Raw genomic sequence first — 6747 nt, 5'->3', positions numbered from 1 at the left:
AGAAGAGAAGAGAAGAGAAGAGAAGAGAAGAGAAGAGAAGAGAAGAGAAGAGAAGAGAAGAGAAGAGAAGAGAAGAGAAGAGAAGAGAAGAGAAGAAGAAAACCACCACTCATTTTGATTTGAAAAACTCCAGGGATGAAATCACGGAAGCTCAACCATTAATCTCCAAGTTAACTGAAGGGTGCAAGTTCAGTACTTCCTACAAGAGTTCAAAAGTAATGAGAATCCCAGTTTTCCCTGGGGCTGGTCGCTGTGGATCCAGACATGCGAAGGAGGCCAGGCCTCTGTCTGCAGCTGGGATGCAGCCTGCCTTTTGTTTCAGCTCTAAGGAAGACACATGTGCAGAACACCTGTTGACTGGAAGCTCAGAGCATTTTCCTTTTTCTCTCCCTGGGGAACCTGTCTTCTGCCCTGGAGGAAATGGGAGGTAAATTGCTCAGAATAACAAGCCCAGTGAGGCTGTCTAAATGGGCACCAGCCCGTGTTACTTGTAGAAGGGTGAGGGAATAAAATGTCCAGCAAACCTGAAGATGGAGACAGGTTTGACAGTGGTCTACTGCCTGAATGTGCGGGCAGGGTGCCAGGTGGGGCTCCTTTCACAGTCCAGGCGTGTCTCAAAACACTTAAGGAAAGCACCTAGGTCAGGCTATTGACATTTATGGTGGAGAGGGAGGAGGCAGAGAAAGCAGTGAGTCAGGCCCAGCTGTCCGGCCAGGTTTGGTCTGGGACCTCAGAATGGCAGGAAAGCTTAAGTCTGCAGGAGGCTGGCTCCTGATTGCTCCCAGTTCAGGGCTGGGAAGGAGGTCCCCTGTGCAGAGCAGCTGATACTCTGGGAAAGGGCCAAAGAAGACAAGCATCTCTCTTTAAATCAAAAAGCATGTATGATTTCTAAACAGAGCTGATGTGACAGGAACTTTGTAGAAACTGTTCTCTTCTTTATGCAACTCTCATCCTAACTTCTGGGAGGGGCATTCAGACCTGGGAGTCCCCCGCTTCATCACAATACACAAGCACCTTAATTTGGTGTTTAAAGATGCAAGCCCTGGGGCTGGGGATGTGGCTCAAGCGGTAGCGCGCTCGCCTGGCATGCGTGCGGCTCGGGTTCAATCCTCAGCACCACATACAAAGATGTTGTCCGCCGAAAACAAAAAAAATAAATAAATATTAAAATTCTCTCTCTCTCACTCTCTCTCTCTCTCTCTTTAAAAAAAAAAAAAAAAAATCTTCTGCCTGGGTTCAAATCCCTACTCTACCACTTAGTAACTGTGAAGCTTTAAGTATATCACTCAACCTATCTGTGTCCCAGCTTTATGGAACTGACAGTACCCATATCAGAGGGCTGTTAGAGAAGCATGAGTTCCTACTTGTACAAAACCAAGCACAAAGAAAACGCTACAAAAGAGTCTGTAAAATAAATATATAATTACAAGTCTAAGCTAGGGGTGTAGCTCAGTGGTAAAGCATGAGCTCAGCATGCGCAAAGCCCTGGGTTCAATTGCCAGCACCAAGCAAACAAACAAAACAAGTCTATTCATCTTATATGCCCTGGTCCAGACCCTTACCTTAGAACAGTCTACAAAAGAATCACCCTCAAACTGAATTATCCCTGAAAACTGTATTAAGTTGTTGTTGTTGTTATTATTATTTTGTACCAGGGATTAAAACTAGGGGTGCTCAACAACCACGAGCCACATCCCCAGCCCTTTTTATTTCTTATTTTGAGAGAGGGTCTCGTTAAGTTGCTTAGCGCCTTGCTAAATTGCTGAGGCTGGCCTTGAACTTGTGATCCTTCTATATCACCCTTCCAAGCTGCTGGGATTATAGGTGTGCACCATCTAATTATTTTAACCAAAGGAATTTAAGTTACTTATACTTTGAGATGGATTTTACAAATATCCCCATGTTGAATTGGAGATAGATGTCATTAAAAATAATTTATTGAAATGAAATTTGCACGATTATTTGTTAAGTCTCTTAAAGAGAATAGCTCCAAAATAGAATAGCTCAAGAGAGTACCTCAAGCCCTCACCTGTATACAAAGTTACTCTTGAGTCTACCCCACATGTGCCCTGAATGCAAGATTTTACCTCCTCACTTGGTAAATAAGCATGACCTTCCTCATATTGTAAATGCAATAATTCATACTTCGAGAATGGTATGTTTATTATGTGGTTATTATGTTGTGAAACAGTAACAGGAAGATTTTTACAAGACCCTCATGTGTAGGACTTTATTTGAGTGAATCATCACAGAATGTTTCTGAAGTGGGTGAAGCCAAGATCCTAAGTGGGAAGGGCCTAGAGATGTCATCTGTATTGCCCAACAGCTCAGCTGTGGACTAGGCGGGGCCTTTATACTAACTGCACTAGGAGAGAATGAGAGGATTCCAGAGGTTCCAGAGGTTGAGTTTAATAGGCTGGAGTTTGTCCTACATGGAACAAGATGTATTTGTTGGACGAGCTTCCCTGGACTAGAAAACCGAACTGCACAGAGACTACATGGCTAAGAGGCAGGATAAGAAGCCAGACTAGACACCTGCAAAGTGTTAGCATGAGATCATTTTAGGAGCAGGGAAACCGAGGGCTATCTACAAATCTTGAATATTTTCACAGAATTTTTCTTTTCTTAACTTTTTCTCTTTTGAGTTACTAGGGATTGAACCCAGGGGCAGTCAGGGTCTTGCTAAATTGACCAAACTGTCCCAGAATTTGTAATCCTCCTGCCTCAACCTCCTGAGTTGCTGGGATTAAAGACATGCACCACCAAGTCTGCCACATAATCTCCTAAAATTAAAAAAACAAAACAAAACACTTAGCTAGAAGTGGCTTAATTGTGTTCATGTTGTATTATCAGACATTTATTTTCTTTTGTATTCCTTTAGTTTTTTCATAAAATATCTATTTAGGTCAACTCTTTTGGTTCTATTAAGGGAGTTTTGCTTGTGTTTTCCTTGGAGTGAATAAGGGTACATTTTACCCCTGAACAGCAAAGGAAGTAGAAATAAAAAATGGAAGAAGTTTGGCTTGGGGTGTACCTTAGTGGTAGAAAGACAAAAACTCAGGAAGAAACTGCCCATCCTGCTAGGTTGAGTATTCCAGCCATCCTTCCACCTGGCTTTATAAAATGTCTAAACTGAGGACCCACTCCCCACCCCGCCACTCTTGGAACACAGCCGTCTCCCTGCCTCCCATGACCCTCCCTTTATCAGAAGTCATCTCATAGCCAAGACCTCCCTACAGTGCCCCATTCTCAGGCTCCTCAAGTCTTCTAGTATCCATCTTTTTTTCTCATTTCCTCCAATGTTATTTTTTTCTTTTTTTTTAAAAGCTGCACCTTGCCTCTTTATTTACGTTTCTTCTGTGTTGTTTTGTTAGGTATTCCATTTCACGTATAAATAATTTTTACATTATCCCTGCAGTGATTAGGATGTCTCTTCCAAAACTCATATGAAATTTAATTGCCACTGTGAACATATTAAAATCTGGGACCTAAGAGTGGCTAGGTCATAAGAGTTCCACCCCTAACAGTCCCTTTTCTGTTGCTATCACTGATTACCATTGACCGAGTAATTGATCAAGGATGGAAATGTATTTCTGATAATTCTGAAGACTGGGAAATTCATGGGACCAGTATCTCCCTAGCCTCTGGTGATGGCCCTTCAGACACAGTGGAGGGCGTCACCCGGCAAGACAGAATAAGGGCACCGGAGAGCTCACTTATATAAGAAAGCCACTCCCTCAATAACCCATTGATTCATTAATTCATGAACAGATTGATCCACTCATGAGGCAGGATGCTCATGACCCAATCTCTCCCAAAATTCACACCTTCAAATATGTTAACATATAGCTTTGGGCCTGTCTAAATTCACTTAAACTGGGCATGGTGGTGCATTCCTATAATCACAGGAACTTGGAAGGCTAAGAATCTCAAGTTGGAGATCCTCCTGGGCAATTTAGCAAGACCCTCAGCAACTTAGCAAGACCCTGTGTCTAAATAAAAAAGAAAAAGGGCTTGATGGTAAAGCACCCCTGGGTTCAATCCCCAGTACAAAAAAAAAAAAAAAAGAAAGAAAGAAAAGAAAGTGACTTTAGCTTCCCATCTAAATACTTCCCTGTACTTTTGAAAACTAAAAAATACTGCAGAGAGGAAAGATGGGGGACTATAACAGAAACAAGCATAGCTAATTTCCTTGGTGGGGCGGGGGAGCCTTCTAGAGAAGAATAATTTTCTGCCTGTTGAGGTTGGCTACCAAAATCAGTTATTGCTCCCAGCCACGGATCTTCAGTTACTCTTCACTTCCTAGTTCCCTAAGAGCACCTGGGCACCAAAGAATAATGGAGAAGCACCTGTAGGAGACTTAGCTGTACAGGGAGAAGGGAAACGGAACTACCAGAAGGCAAGTACCAAGAGGCCATGAGTAGCTGCCACGAAGCTCTGCTTCAGCTGGGGGGGTCTGGATCCAAGTCTGGACCTCAGGGCCTGGCTCTCCCACCTGAACAAGAACACAAACGGCACACCACCCAGACACACTGCTGCCACAGGAGACCTGCCTGTCTCCTTCAGATGGAGCAAGGGAACTATAAATGAGTAAGAGAAAATAGTGAGAAAGTCCTGGAATGGCAGCTGGATTATGCCAAGGCCTTGAATCAGGCCGGAGAAGCCTTTTTTCATCTGCAAAAATTAGAGAGACTAGAGATGCCAATGTCCACTAGGGGAACCTCCAGCTGACACTGATGGCACTCAGCAGCTGCACAGGGAAGAGAAGTAGCTCTTATCTGGCATGTTTGGTTAATAAAGAAGAAAGGTAATCCTGAACTTGAACTTGGGTAGACCACTAAGGACTCATCAAGGGGAAACCTGAGCCTCAGCAAAAGAAATTAACATTGGACTTCTTTTTTTGTACCAGGGATTGAACCCAGAGGCACTTAACCACTGAGCCACCGCCCCAGCCTTTTTTTGTATTTAGAGTTCGGGTCTCACTGAGTGGCTTAGAGTCTTGCTAAATTGCTAAGGCTGGCTTTGAATTTGTGATCCTCCTGCCTCAGCCTCCTGAGCTGCTGGAATTATAGGTGTGCACCACTGCACTCAGTTGGACTTCTAATCCTGGTTAATTTCTGTTTTGTTTCCTATTCTACATAAACTCTTTGCTACTTATACCACCCATGTCGTTTTTTTGTCTGTTCAGCTGTATAATTGTATAGCTCTCAATACATGTTATTGCTAAGGGTATTTACCTTGAAAAATACAATCAGAAAACTTTCATAAGCTCTGGGTGGACCACTAAGGAATTAATCATATCTCTGGCATAGATTTTAATGGTAAATGTTGTTAGATGTGTTCATACTCAGAAAAGAAGGCTAGAAGAGGATGAAATGGTAAGGATAGGGAGAAAGAAATTTCTCCTTTTGTTTTCTCAGATAAACTGGGAAATAAGTTTTAAGTGAAACTAGATAATCATAAATTTGGCCCAAATGTATTAAAATGAAATATTAAAAATTACACATACACACACAAACATGTGTATATGTGTGTGTGTGTGTGTGTGTGTATGTATCCATCGTGTGTGTGATACTTTGGGAATTAAGTTTCCAACACATGAATTTCGAGACAAACATTCAAACCATTGAAAATCTCATGAATGGATTAATGTCATTATTGTGACAGTGACTTCATTATAGAAGTTCTCTCTCTCTCTCTCTCTCTCTCTCTCTCTCTCTCTCTCTCCCCCCCTTCTTTTTCTACCCTTTGTTCCCTTGCTCCCAACCTCCTCACTCTCCCTCTCCCCCTCCCTTGCCAGACGATGCCCTCTGCCATGTTATGATGTAACAAGTAGGCCCTCACTGGAGGCAGCTCTTTGATCTTGGACTTCCCAACCTCCAGAACTGTGAGATCTAAATTTCTTTTATTTATGAATTACCCAGTCTGTGGGGAGGGAGCTATACCTCATCAAATATTTGTTGCAACAGAAAATGAACTAAGACAGTCTTATCAAATTTGAAGTTTTTTGAAGGTGAATAGCTTTTATCTCCTTAATAAGTCTCTGCCACAGCATTTGTTATTAAAAATTTTTCTTCAAAAGTAATATTGCCCTGTTCTTTTTAAAAATGCTTGGCTGTTAAAAAAATTCAAACAGGACAGAATTAAAGAAAAGTCATAATCTCACCCAAAGAGAGAAAAGATAACAGCTTTAAATACATCCTTCTCCACACCTTGGTCTGTACATGTATTGACATGTACAGACAAAAACTGACAAAAAATGAGATCTTCATATTGTGTTTCACAACTCTCTCCTTTTATTTTTATGTTGCTATGGAGGCCTACTCCATTCCTCTGAATAGCAATATAATATCCTAAGGCACAGATGTTTCCTAATATCATTAGTCTATTAATAGATATTGAGACTATTCCAAATGGGCTTTTAGGTTGTAAGAAGGTTGTCAAGGATGACTCTAGTTTCAAGCTTGAGTTTCTGAGTAGATAGTGGTAAGACCAGCTTAGGTAGAAAATATCAGATAAGTAGCAAGAGTTGGGTAGATAAATAATTGTTTCTTTTCCATGAGTACTTTCTCTCTTTATTTACTTATTTTTGTAGTTGTAGATGGACAGCATGCCTTTATTTTGTTTTTTTCATTTTTTTTAATGTAGTGCTAAGATCTAACCCAGTACCTCACATGTGTTAGGCAAGCACTCCGCCACTGAGCTACAGCCCCAGCCCCAGTACTTTCTCTTTACAATCATATAATA

General features: G+C 41.6%; 1 pseudogene; it reads left to right on the top strand.

Moving 5' to 3' along the window:
• Positions 1-4337: 4337 nt before the first annotated feature.
• On the top strand, positions 4338-4795 carry LOC125615157 (annotated as a pseudogene).
• Positions 4796-6747: the final 1952 nt, after the last annotated feature.

Source organism: Marmota marmota, unplaced genomic scaffold (assembly GCF_001458135.2).
Source record: "Marmota marmota marmota unplaced genomic scaffold, marMar, whole genome shotgun sequence".
In the NCBI taxonomy this organism is placed as follows: Eukaryota; Metazoa; Chordata; class Mammalia; order Rodentia; family Sciuridae; genus Marmota; species Marmota marmota.
This window is presented reverse-complemented; position numbering and strand designations above follow the sequence as displayed.